The sequence below is a fragment of the Anolis carolinensis genome, unplaced genomic scaffold, assembly GCF_035594765.1.
Source record: "Anolis carolinensis isolate JA03-04 unplaced genomic scaffold, rAnoCar3.1.pri scaffold_7, whole genome shotgun sequence".
NCBI lineage: Eukaryota > Metazoa > Chordata > Lepidosauria > Squamata > Dactyloidae > Anolis > Anolis carolinensis.
In genome coordinates this window covers 32,675,083-32,689,348 of record NW_026943818.1, presented here as the reverse complement: position 1 = coordinate 32,689,348, position 14,266 = coordinate 32,675,083, and the positions used below count along the sequence as shown (strand labels likewise).

At 42.6% G+C, this 14,266-nt stretch overlaps 1 long non-coding RNA gene across 5 annotated transcripts; it reads right to left on the bottom strand.

The window, feature by feature from the left end:
* Positions 1-753: 753 nt before the first annotated feature.
* On the bottom strand, positions 754-9,397 carry spmap2 (sperm microtubule associated protein 2). 5 transcript variants are annotated; one of them, XR_010000128.1, is made up of 7 exons: positions 8,818-9,384; positions 6,972-7,077; positions 6,300-6,358; positions 5,306-5,372; positions 5,029-5,149; positions 2,514-2,598; positions 754-1,015 (listed from the first exon to the last, which is right to left on the bottom strand). It is a non-coding gene; the product is annotated as a sperm microtubule associated protein 2 (long non-coding RNA). The 5 variants fall into 5 exon arrangements; XR_010000129.1 differs by having other exon boundaries at positions 8,759-9,383; XR_010000132.1 differs by lacking the exon at positions 754-1,015 and adding an exon at positions 2,191-2,396 and having other exon boundaries at positions 8,759-9,394.
* Between the last annotated feature and the right edge of the window lie 4,869 nt (positions 9,398-14,266).

Here is a 14,266-nt window from a genome sequence, read left to right as displayed (position 1 = left end):
GGCCCCTTTAGGGTGGTCCAGGGTTCGTTTTGCCCCTTTGAGCCTGTTTAGAAGTTGTTTAAGGCCCCTTTAGGGTGGTCCAGGGTTCGTTTTGCCCCTTTGAGCCTGTTTAGAAGTTGTTTAAGGCCCCTTTAGGGTGGTCCAGGGTTCGTTTTGCCCCTTTGAGCCTGTTTAGAAGTTGTTTAAGGCCCCTTTAGGGTGCTCCAGGGTTCGTTTTTCCCCTTTGGGCCTGTTTAGAAGTTGTTTAAGGCCCCTTTAGGGTGGTCCAGGGTTCGTTTTGCCCCTTTGTGCCTGTTTAGAAGTTGTTTAAGGCCCCTTTAGGGCGGTCCAGGGTTCGTTTTGCCCCTTTGAGCCTGTTTAGAAGTTGTTTAAGGCCCCTTTAGGGTGGTCCAGGGTTCGTTTTCCCCCTTTGAGCAGTTTGGGGGAAGAGGGACCGTGGATGAGGGGACTTACACTATCTTCACTCACTTCCTGGGACTACTGTGACCCCCACCAATGACTGATCAAGACCAAACTTGGCACATAGAGCCACCATGGCCCACTCTACATCTTGGTGGGGTTTGAAAGAGCTTGGACCTTGGATGATGGGACTTGCAGTATATTCATTCACTTCCTGAGACCACTGTCACCCCCATCAATGTCTCATCAAGACCAAACTTGACACACACAACACCCAGGACTCACTCTACACCCAGGTGAAGAGTACGAGTGGGATATCGTGTAATATTACAACAACAACAACAACAACAATAATAATAATTGAGCGGCTTTAATCGGTTTTCAACATGGGACCGAAGTCGAGTGAGAGCATCCCGCTACACATCGTGAGGGACTTTGCTTCTCCTTCTCGGCGGGCGGCTGATTTCAAGGACGCGCGGACTTGCGACATACTGGAGAGCCGCCTTGGAAACTTTGTACGGATCCTGGGCGTCGAAGGTAAATATCCGGGGCTTGGAGAGTTCGGCGAATTTTTCGACCGCGGCAATGGGACCGCGGGGGATTTTTTTAGGCGGCACTGCGGGAGCGAAGCAAACGAGAAAGAAGAGTGTGATCTATTTCTCTCTTCTCCTCCCTTATCAGCGTGTTTACTTTTGCAAAGCCTGCAGGCTATTGCTTGCAATATGTGATCTATTTCTCTCTTCTCCTCCCTTATCGATGTGTTTTCTTTTGCAAAGCCTGCAGGCTATTGCTTGCAATGTGTGATCTATTTCTCTCTTCTCCTCCCTTATCGGTGTGTTTTCTTTTGCAAAGTCTGCAGGCTATTCCTTGCAATATGTGATCTATTTCTCTCTTCTCCTCCCTTATCGGTGTGTTTTCTTTTGCAAAGCCTGAAGGCTATTGCTTGCAATGTGTGATCTATTTCTCTCTTCTCCTCCCTTATCAGTGTGTTTTCTTTTGCAAAGCCTGCAGGCTATTGCTTGCAATGTGTGATCTATTTCTCTCTTCTCCTCCCTTATCAGTGTGTTTTCTTTTGCAAAGCCTGCAGGCTATTGCTTGCAATGTGTGATCTATTTCTCTCTTCTCCTCCCTTATCGGTGTGTTTTCTTTTGCAAAGCCTGCGGGCTATTGCTTGCAATGTGTGATCTATTTCTCTCTTCTCCTCCCTTATCGGTGTGTTTTCTTTTGCAAAGCCTGCGGGCTATTGCTTGCAATATGTGATCTATTTCTCTCTTCTCCTCCCTTATCGGTGTGTTTTCTTTTGCAAAGCCTGCAGGCTATTGCTTGCAATGTGTGATCTATTTCTCTCTTCTCCTCCCTTATCGGTGTGTTTTCTTTTGCAAAGCCTGCAGGCTATTGCTTGCAATGTGTGATCTATTTCCCTCTTCTCCTCCCTTATCAGTGTGTTTTCTTTTGCAAAGCCTGCAGGCTATTGCTTGCAATGTGTGATCTATTTCTCTCTTCTCCTCCCTTATCGGTGTGTTTTCTTTTGCAAAGCCTGCGGGCTATTGCTTGCAATGTGTGATCTATTTCTCTCTTCTCCTCCCTTATCGGTGTGTTTTCTTTTGCAAAGCCTGCAGGCTATTGCTTGTAATATGTGATCTATTTCTGGACTCAAGCCCGAGAAATGCGGAGTGCTCATCAGGACAGGGCTAGCGCTGATGCATTTGAAAAATCCTACCCAGAGAGAACTCCACACATTTTACTGAGTAAACTGCCATCCACATACGTTTGTATAATAGTCTAGAAGTATGCCTTTGCTGCCGAATTTATTCTCAGGGAAAACTACCCGTCTTTTGGGAAATTATGATGCAAAACGTCTCCCCGTCTTTAAGCAGAGTGGGAAACTTTCAAGGAGGCCTCATGGGAACTCGACTGTGGAAAGGACGTCTTGGGAGCCCTGTGAGCAATGCGCACGGGAACTTGTGTTTGTACGGCTCTGTTCCCACGTTTCCCATCTGACAATGGGAAGGTGCTTTATTTAGCGAGCGAGACAAAACCGCAACCCGTTGTAGACATTCCCCGAGGAGCTACAACTGGTATGAAAAGCGAGGTAGAAAGGATAAGTTGCTTACTCTGAGGAGCGGGTGGCAGGTGCTTCGGTTCGGCCAAAGCAATGATCCGTGGGCTGGGAATGGCAGTCAAGGCTCCTTTACTCACCTAAAGACAAAAATACAACACTCATCTTAGTGACTGTCGGGTTCTCTTCTCCCCGTTGTGCTGTGGGTCAGTCTTCCACCAGGAAAAGCACCAAGACACACGCTGGTAGATTCCAACAGGTTTTATTATACAGAATACCAGAACTTTCTCTTTGGCCCATTTATATAGGGGCTCTCACATACCAGAGGGTCATTGAGGTTTATGGATTGTTAGGTTCTCTTCTCCCAGTTGTGCTGTGGGTCAGTCTTCCACCAGGAAAAGCACCAAGACACACGCTGGTAGATTCCAACAGGTTTTATTATACAGAATACCAGAACTTTCTCTTTGGCCCATTTATATAGGGGCTCTCACATACCAGAGGGTAATTGAGGTTTATGGATTGTTAGGTTCTCTTCTCCCAGTTGTGCTGTGGGTCAGTCTTCCACCAGGAAAAGCACCCAGACACACGCTGGTAGATTCCAACAGGTTTTATTGTACCGAATACCAAAACCTTCTCTTTGGCCCATTTATATAGGGGCTCTCACATACCAGAGGGTAATTGAGGTTTATGGATTGTTAGGTTCTCTTCTCCCAGTTGTGCTGTGGGTCAGTCTTCCACCAGGAAAAGCACCAAGACACACGCTGGTAGATTCCAACAGGTTTTATTATACAGAATACCAGAACTTTCTCTTTGGCCCATTTATATAGGGGCTCTCACATACCAGAGGGTAATTGAGGTTTTATGGCTGGCATCTGTTCTTTGTCAGCCGACCGGAGATGTCAAAGATTGGAGATCATGACAGTGACGGATCTTAGCCTTGGCACCCCTAATTCCACACCAACTAGAAACGGACACAACCAAAGTCGAGTGGCACATTGAAATACCACTAACTCAATTGTATATGGGCTGGGCCGTGACACAGCTGGTTAGTAGCCAGCTGCAATAACTCACCGGGATCGAAGCCCGGGTCGGATTGAGCTCCCGACCGTTAATAGCCCTAGCTCGTTGACCTAAGCAGCTCGATAAACAGTTGCGTCTGTTGAGTAGAAAGGTCTAGGTACCGCTTTATGCAGGAGGCTAATTTAACTAATTTACTTGCATGTATGTATGTCTATGTGTTAAATGTTTTGATACGGCCGATGGGCTAATCAATAAAACGTGATTTTGATTTTTTTTTTAATTATTTACTTGCGGAAAGGCATGAGGAAGTACTACCACCAAGGACTCGGGTGTCATCTATGTATATATAAATGTAATGTGTGTAATTGCCATGGAGTAAACGACAAAACCACTGGACCAAATCACACCAAATTTGGCCATAAAAGGCATAGCCATCCAATCTTTGTCTTTCTGTCAAAAAACCCCTATAAAATTAAGTCTAAATTACAGAAAAGCATCCAAAACAAAAAAAATACACATTGCGCATGCGCAGAGCCCCCCCCCCCCCCCCCCGGACACTTGGTTACGGGGCTTCAACACGCGGCTGAGCACAGTTAGACATATTCCAGACAGGAAACAACCAGTGCCAGCTAACACCTCCCAACAAAGGATTCCCCCTCAGAGTCATTATTATTATTATTATTATTATTATTATTATTATTATTATTATTGAGTTTCTGTGAACCATCAAAACGAACAAAACCTGGCAGCCAGCATTTAAAAAAACTCTACAGTCTGGACAGTAAATAAAGAACGCAACTCTGAAAATAAGGGTATTCCAGACAGGAAACAACCAGAGCCAGCTAACACCTCCCAACAAAGGATTCCCCCTCAGAGTCATTATTATTATTATTATTATTATTATTGGGTTTCTGTGAACCATCAAAACGAACAAAACCTGGCAGCCAACATTTAAAAAAAAACTCTACAATCTGGACAGTAAGTAAAGAACACAACTCTGAAAATAAGGGTATTTCAGACAGGAAACAACCAGAGCCAGCTAACACCTCCCAACAAAGGATTCCCCCTCATAGTCATCATCATCATCATCATCATTATTTTATGACACAGCAAACAAGATAGACATGCTGGATTTTGTATCACAAAATCACAAGTCGAACATTTCCCAAGTGTCTAGGACTGTGTGATGTATTTTTATTATTATTATTATTATTATTATTATTATTATTATTATTATTATTATTATTATTACTATTACTATTATTATTATTGGGTTTCTGGAAACCATCAAAACGAACAAAACCTGGCAGCCAGCATTAAAAAAAACTCTACAATCTGGACAGTAAGTTAAGAACAAAACTGTGAAAATAAGGGTATTCCAGACAGGAAACAACCAGAGCCAGCTAACACCTCCCAACAAAAGATTCCCCTAGAGAGGAAACAATCACACTTTGAATACTTAAATAATTTATTTAAATTTAAATACTGCAAATAAATAAATATGGAGGGATTCTTAAGTTACAAGGATATTGTAACAACGATCCACGTACCATCAGGGATCGGGGCCGGTACCAGTCGTTTGTGAAACATCGGGGCTGCGCCAGTTCCTTAATTCTGGGCGAGGCCTCTGCTTTCAGAGCAGCTGGCGTGACCGGCCACATTGGAGTGAGTCTGAAATACACCCGCCCAAAAAAAGGTAAACAACAGATACGTGTAAATACAGAACTCATCTGGATGTGGATACAGGAATTTTCAGCGGACAACTAGTTGTAATTCTCCTGAAAAGTAGTAAATAACTACCTTGACCGTTACATCGGGTTGCCTCACCTGTCTGCTTTGTACTCTGAGTTCACTTTCTTAATTTTCGACAGCTCTTCCTGCCTTGGGGTTAAGACTGCAAAAGAAAGATGGAGAAGATGGAATCACAGGAGTAAGGATATGTAGTAAGGAGCCAAAATTAAAATAAACTAAACGTCTTTTGGCTGTTATCGAGCTCCTTAAAATGATTTATAGTTCAGTAAGATATCTGTCTATTAGGCATGTCTGATCGATGAAAAAAAAATTATTTTTAATATTTTTAAAAATATATTAAAAACATTTGGGGGGGAAAATTAACGAAACATTAAGAGACAATTAGAGAATGGGCCAACAATGGTTCGAATTACATTGCTGGTTGCGCTGTGAGACCATGTCTCGGAATGCGTATCAAAAAGCGAGAAAAATCCGAAATAATTCCGATATACGATTCAAAACGATTTTTTGGACATGTCTAATATCTATATAACAAAAGTGAATGTTTGTATATGGGATGTTTGTATGTGGGTATGTCAGGAATGACAGACATGGCCCAAACTTGGCACACTTAACCCCCACAACGCACTCAAGGCCTGGTGCCGTTGGTGGGACGATGGGCCATGGGTGATGGGATTTGTAGTACTTTCAATCGCTACGACTCCCACAGGCCACTGCGACGCCCACCAGTGACGGAATTGGACCAAGCACTGAACGCAGCCGACTTCGGATCTGGACCAAACTTGGCACACAGCCCCATCATGCCCAATTGTGCATACAGGCAGGGATTCAGGGTGATTGATCTTTGGTTCTGGGAGTTCTAGTTCACAGAACAGCACTGATAATCCATTTTCAGGCATATGAGTGCTGCCATGACTATGTAAGTATAAGTGGGGAATTGGTTATGGGTCTTACCATGCATTCCCCATTCCTGGATGTTAGCCATATGAGACTATAATGTACATGACCCTCAGATGTATAAATTGTAATCCCTTTAAGCCACCAATAGCTCCAGTTGTCAACAACTTGCCTGGTACGGTAAATCGCGGGTGCTCCGGGGGGATTTTATCTACCCAGTAGACAGTGGGCCTGCAGAGAAGGACAGAGTTGTCTTCAATGAGAATATGTTTTCGTGCTGACGTCCACTGGACCTACCTGGGGGAATCCTTTGTTGGGAGGTGTTAGCTGGAATGCAGTGGAATAGGCTTGCTGCTTGGAAACCTGGTTACTTGTCTTCTAGGGGATTTTTTTTTAATTTTGGGGGATTTTTCTGGCCTTGTTTCTGTTTTCTTTGTCCTTAGAAAGTGATGAGTTCTGTGGCCAAATTTGGTGAGATTCGGCCCAGTGGTTTTGTTGTTAACTCGGTCCGAATTACGCACATTACAATTTTATATATATAGATTGCTGGGCTTAGTCCCCACGGGAGCCACTCCTGCCTTTGGGGAGATGGGGCGGGATATATTTTTATAATAATAATATATTCATATATTATATTATTATATTAATTATATGAACATATTATATTATATTAATATATATATTATTATTATTATTATTATTATTATTATTATTATTATTATTACTACTAATGCTTCTGGAAAGCTCGGAAAATTCACAGCAACCCAGTGATTCTGGTCATGAAAGCCTTCGACAACACAATATATGTGAAGAAACCGAGCCTATCCAACAACGTATTTCTCACCTGCAGCAGAGGACCTGGTGGTTAATTTTCGGCTGTGCGAGGATACTGATCCGGTCTTGTTTCTGGTCCATCCTGGAGGCATCGCTTAGTCACGTAACGGGTAGAACTCAAGCATAGGGAAAGACACACATCCAATCACTGTCAGTTCTGAATTACCACCGATTGTACACCGAATCAACTTTGAAAAACCAATACCGACTTTCTCCACTTCGGGGCACCCTTGTACCAGATGATGTTTACATTACGGGGGGAAAATTATGGCCAGAATATAGGAACGAGTTTGGATCTATAGTTCCAAAAATACTAGGAAGACGGAGTTGGATCTCGGCCTTGGTAGGAAGGCAGCTTCCTAAAATAATCGGAGACTTGTCTGAGGTTTTTCGGGGCAGAAGCATAACTAATGGGTATATTAGGCATGTCCGATCGATGAAAAAAATGTTTCAATTCTCGTTTCTAAAGTAGGGGGCGCTGGCGCTTCAATATAGAAAGTATTTCCGATTTTTTCACCCAAAAATTTCGGATATTTCCGAAAATTCGTAATGATTCTAAATGTTTTTAAAATGGTGGACGCGCATGCGCAATCACTTGTATGGCAATCTTCCATGTGGAAGAACGTTAGCCCCCACCTTTGCGTCCATAGTGGAAGCTTCTGATTGGCCGCGGAGCGGCAGCCATGTCAGGCTGTGCTAAGCTCCCATTCAAGGTAGGTTGCAGGAAACAATTTTTTAAAATATTTTAAAAAATATATTTAAAAAAATTTTGGGGGAAAAAATTAACGAAACATTAAGAGACAATTAGAGAATGGGCCAACAATGGTTCGAATTACATTGCTGGTTGCGCTGTGAGACAATGTCTCGGAATGCGTATCAAAAAGCGAGAACAATCTGAAATAATTCCGATATACGATTCAAAACGGTTTTTTGGACATGTCTAATATATATAGATTCATGACTACATTGAAACTAGAGAAATCAGCGTGGAAACTGCAAGAGGTGCCATAGATCGTTGTACATGGAAATAAGGGTAGTCAATAGTTTTTGATCTATTAAATACAGTTATATATTACAATTATATATTTTTGTTATTTAAACTATACACATTCCGAAATTATGTTTTTCACACCACCCAAGTCATGCTAGGTTTTTTGGCGAATTTTGACACACCGAGCGCAAAAGGTTGCCCATCATTGCCCTAGCATTTCCAGGTAGATATGGGAAAGACTCGCTCATCTCAAACCATGGATGGTCAACCAACGAGTGTTGACAATCTACAACTAGAGTAGAGTCTCACTTATCCAACATAAACGGGCCGGCAGAATGTTGGATAAGCGAATATGTTGGATAATAAGGAGAGATTAAGGAAAAGCCTATTAAACATCAAATTAGGTTATGATTTTACAAATGAAGCACCAAAACATCATGTTAGACAACAAATTTGGCCAAAAAAGTAGTTCAATATGCAGTAATGCTATGTAGTAATTACTGTATTTATGAATTTAGCACCAAAATATCATGATATATTGAAAACATTGACTACAAAAATGCGTTGGATAATCCAGAACGTTGGATAAGCGAGTGTTGGATAAGTGAGACTCTACTGTACATGGATTGATGATCTGACTCAACGTTTGGTTGTGTCTTAGGATTTGAGCGCCACCAAGGAGGAAAGATCTGCTCCGAGTTTTAGTGTGAGTGGCCAAGGAGTGACCCAAGGTTGGAGGATCCTGTCCTAGTTGTGTAGCCCTAGTTGTGGACTCATTGTCCCATTGGAATCGGATCTCCACCTACGTTGTGGTCCTCCATCCAGCTTTGGTTCCTCGCACCCCTCGCCTCCTCCCACCCGATACCTGTCCTGAGTCCTCGCTTCAGCCTGGCTCCATGCGAGCAGTTGTTGCCATGGGGACAGTGGTTGTGTTTCCTGTTGCCACGGGAACCCCCTTTGGATCACACAACTAGGGAGCATCACTCTGTATAAAGGGGACTATATCTCAACAAGACAAAATTCCCCACAGAATATCTGTGATTAAAATGAGTGTTTTGCCAAAATTACTCTTTCTTTCCCAATTGATCCCTATTATTAGAACTAATTTTCTTGTTAAAGAACGGCAACGAGAAATCACTAAATTTATATGGGAATGAAAGAAACCCAGGATCAAGTATTTAACAGACTCAAAGGAAAGAGGTGGCTTATCCCTGCCAAACCTACAAATATATTTTGAGAATGGGCCACTTTAGCTAATAAGAAAATCCTCCATGATCTTAGGAGAGGGTGGCATGCGTACTAGGCATGTCCGATCGATGAAAAAAAAATGTTTCAATTCTCGTTTCTAAAGTAGGGGGCGCTGGCGCTTCGATGTAGAAAGTATTTCCGATTTTTTCACCCCAAAATTTCGGATATTTCCGAAAATTCGTAATGATTCTAATTGTTTCTAAAACGGTGGACGCGCATGCGCAATCGCTACACACCGGGCTTGTATGGCAATCTTCCATGTGGACGCAGAGGACGTTAGCCCCCACCTTTGCGTCTATCGTGGAAGCTTCTGATTGGCCGGGGAGCGGCAGCCATGTTAGGCTGCACTAAGCTCCCATTCAAGGTAGAAACAAAAAAAATTAAAAAAAATTTTTTGGGGGGGGGGAAATTAATGAAACATTAAGAGACAATTAGAGAATGGGCCAACAATGGTTCGAATTACATTGCTGGTTGTGCTGTGAGACAATGTCTCGGAATGCGTATCAAAAAGCGAGAACAATCCGAAATAATTCCGATATACGATTCAAAACGATTTTTTGGACATGTCTCGGAATGCGTATCAAAAAGCGAGAACAATCCGAAATAATTCCGATATACGATTCAAAACGATTTTTTGGACATGTCTAATGCGTACCTCTGGTACAACAAGGCAAAAGTAGAAAAGAACTTTACTAATCATTATGTAAATGACTGGCTTTCCCCCCCTTTTTTAATTTTTTATTTTTTTCCTTTTCTTTTTTCCTTTAATCTCTTTCCACTCTTCCTTTTTCACCACGAAAATATCTTTCCTTGTACCTATATCTTCTCTTGCCGCACCTTTTTTCGTTTATTTCCCCTTCCCATCACAATTGCAATCAAGCAATTGTGTTGTTGTAAATCTTGTTGAAAACGAATAAAAATGATTCTATAAAAGAAATGCTGAGAAAGGATTTTTTTTAAAAAATGACATGTACAGATATAGGATAGCTTGGTAGCAGGACTCGTGGAAAGGATCTAAAGAGCTCAGAACACCGCGAGAAAAACATGCATCGGCTTCAAAGCCAATACCAGTCCGGACAACATCAATAGGAGGGGAGTGTTCGGGTCAAGGAAAGTTGTGATGCGAACTTTATATATATATGCTAGTTTATATATATATTAGACATGTTCCAAAAATCGTTTTGAATCGTATATCGGAATTATTTCGGATTGTTCTTGCTTTTTGATACGCATTCCGAGACATTGTCTCACAGCGCAACCAGCAATGTAATTCGAACCATTGTTGGCCCATTCTCTCATTGTCTCTTAATGTTTCGTTAATTTTTCCCCCCCAAATTTTTAAATATATATTTTTAAAAATATTTAATTTTTTTTGTTTCTGCAACCTACCTTGAATGGGAGCTTAGCACAGCCTAACATGGCTGCCGCTCCCCGGCCAATCAGAAGCTTCCACGATGGACGCAAAGGTGGGGGCTAACGTCCTCTGCGTCGACATGGAAGATTGCCATACAAGCCCGGTGTGTAGCGATTGCGCATGCGCGTCCGCTATTTTAGAAACATTTAGAATCATTATGAATTTTTGGAAATATTCGAAATTTTGGGGTGAAAAAATCGGAAATACTTTCTATATCGAAGTGCCAGTGCCCCCTACTTTAAAACGAGAATTGAAACTTTTTTTTCATCGATCGGACATGCCTAATATATATATATGTGTGTGTTTATATATGTATATATATATATATATATATATATATATATATATATATATTGTAAATTATATTGTGTATATATATATATATATATATATATATATATATATACACACACACAATATAATTTACAATAATATATAATAATTATAACATATTGTATCTATATATATAAAAGAGTGATGGCATCAGGGCAGTGGACAAAACAACAAAACTACAGGCCCCCCAACCTCGAAATTTGACAACACAACCCATCATTCACGGCTCTAGGTTGATACAACAAAAAGGAAAGAAAAATAAAGTCCTAATTACAGGGAAAAGAATAATAGTTTTTATCCAATTGCTGCCTGTTTGAAGGCTAAGCTCCACCCACTTGGTCTCCTAGCAACCTACTCAGCCCAGGGGACAGGCACAGTTAGGCCTCACTTAGGCCTCTTCCACAGATTATCAGATTTGAACTGGATTATATGGCCGTGTAGTCTCAAGGCCCGTCCACACAGCTATATAACCCATTTAGAATCTTATATTATCTGCTTTGAACTGGATTATCCGGACTCCACACTGCCATATAATCCACTTCAGTGTGCATACTAAACATAAAGACAACCATACAACAGACATTCAATACCACCACTAGCTCAACAATTTCTCACCAACACCACCAGACAACGCCACAGCAACGTTGTCAATTTATTCACGTTCAACTCTATGGATTCAAAGTTTTTCAATACTTGTTTCGGAAACGATCTAAATTCGAATTCATACACGTTGCTTAATTATCGTTCCATAGTATGATGAGAGGGTCAGCTTTTTTCGACCTTTCGGAGGTCAGCTTCTGGTTCGATTTGCCAGTTTTGAGCCCGCCGTTCTCCTCTCCGTGGCATTTTAATTACCTCCTAAATCGCTTTACGGCGTCCAATTAGCGGCCCCTATTATTCTATTATTCGGGAGATTATTTCCAAAGCGGGATAATTGGCAGAAGCAGGAGGCCCGCCGTATGTATATGAGGAAGCGAGAAGGGCAGAATTAATGAAAACTTCATAAAGGTCAGGCAAGTGGGGGTCATTTTCCCGCCCGGCATGATTATTACAGAGCCCGAAAGTAGGTTTACACCACTGTCACATTTGGCCCCGCCGTGGCTTTCTAGGACGAGTTCATTTGTGTTTAATTTGGGAACGGACCATGGAAGTCCTTCCCTCATTAGCAACCGGCTGATCCAGTTTTCATAGCTCTTCCAGTAGGCACCAGCCAGTCCCTCCACAATGCCAGAAAATGTAGACCATTTCGGCTAACTTGGCAGCCACCTCTCCACAAAAGTCATCATTTTTCCGGTGTCTGAGCTCTGCGAGTGCAGCATTTCCCCGAAATGTCTGAGCTCTGCAAGTGCAGCATTTTTCTGGAGTGTCTGAGCTCTGTGAGTGCAGCATTTTTCTGAAGTGTCTGAGCTCTGCGAGTGCAGCATTTCCCCGAAATGTCTGAGCTCTGCAAGTGCAGCATTTTTCTGGAGTGTCTGAGCTCGGCAAGTGCAGCATTTTTCCGAAATGTCTGAGCTCTGCAAGTGCAGCATTTTTCTGGAGTGTCTGAGCTCTGCGAGTGCAGCATTTTTCTGAAGTGTTTCAGCTCTGTGAGTGTAGCATTTTTCTGGAGTGTCTGAGCTCCGTAAGTGCAGAATTTTTCCAAAGTGTCTGAGCTCTGCAAGTGCAGCATTTTCCCAGAGTGTCTGAGCTTTGCGAGTGCAGCATTTTCCCAAAGTGTCTGAGCCTTGCGAATGCAGCATTTTCCCAAAGTGTCTGAGCTCTGTGAGGGCAGCATTTTCCCAAAGTGTCTGAGCTTTGCGAGTGCAGCATTTTCCCAAAGTGTCTGAGCCTTGCGAATGCAGCATTTTCCCAAAGTGTCTGAGCTCTGTGAGGGCAGAATTTTTCCAAATGTCTGAGCCTTGCGAGTGCAGCATTTTCCCAGTGTCTGAGCTCTACGAGTGCAGCATTCTTCCAAATGAAGCCGAGAGAGTTTGAGGATCGGGACATCCGTAGTGAGACCGAGGTGCTTGTTTATAAAGCTATTGTCCTCCCAACCTTGCGAAATGTGGACTGTCTACAGACATCACACTCGACTCCTGGAACAATTTCACCAGCGTTGCCTCTGAAAATCCTGCAAATCTCTTGGGAAGACAGGCGGACAAATCAGCAAAGATCATTAACATTGAAGTGATGCTCCTACGTCATCAACTCCACTGGACTGAATGCCACGTTGTCCAAATGCCTGATCACCACGTCCCAAAGCAGTTACTATACTCCCAAATCTAGAACGGACCCCTGGACTAGATCGAACCCATTTTCACCAAGATCCACGTCAACCTGATTGTTGCCATTAAAGGGCTGTTAGTAATTATATATTTGCATTGGACTCCACGGCCTTTGTGGTCCCTTCCAACTCTTCAGATTCTACGGTTTGAAACCTGGCTGTGTGTTTCCATGCTGCTGTTTTCTTTCTCGGTGGTATCCTGGGAGGACGTCTTGCGCCGTGAGCAGCGAGGCCTTTGAAGCCGTCAGAGCACCCGCCAAACCCAGACACTGGATTGAACTTCCCGAGGAAGGAAGGGACTTGTTTCCATGGGAACGGGGAACCAAACGAAACTTTTCGTGCCACGGAGAGCCTGTTTTGTGTGTGCGATCCGAGGCTCCGGATGGCAAAAATGCAGGTGGACAAGACGGAAAGGTTAACAGGTATTCCAGATGGCAGGCGGCTTCCACTCGCCGTCTTATGTATTCGGACTCTCTTTCTTTCTTGCTCTCTGAGTTGGTTTGTTTTGCTCAAAGGTCGAGTTGTTTATCCTTTGTAGCATTTGCTCCAAAATCCAGATTGTTTCTCGATATTCTTCCTAATGTATCTAGTAGGCATGTCCGATCGATGAAAAAAATGTTTCAATTCTCGTTTCTAAAGTAGGGGGCGCTGGCGCTTCGATATAGAAAGTATTTCCGATTTTTTTCACCCAAAAATTTCGGATATTTCCGAAAATTCGTAATGATTCTAAATGTTTCTAAAATGGTGGACACGCATGCGCAATCGCTACACACTGGGCTTGTATGGCAATCTTCCATGTGGACGCAGAGGACGTTAGCCCCCACCTTTGCGTCCATAGTGGAAGCTTCTGATTGGCCGGGGAGCGGCAGCCATGTTAGGCTGCGCTAAGCTCCCATTCAAGGTAGGTTGCAGAAACAAAATTTTTTAAAAAAATATTTTTAAAAATATATTTTTTAAAAATGGGGGGGATTAACGAAACATTAAGAGACAATTAGAGAATGGGCCAACAATGGTTCGAATTACATTGCTGGTTGCGCTGTGAGACAATGTCTCGGA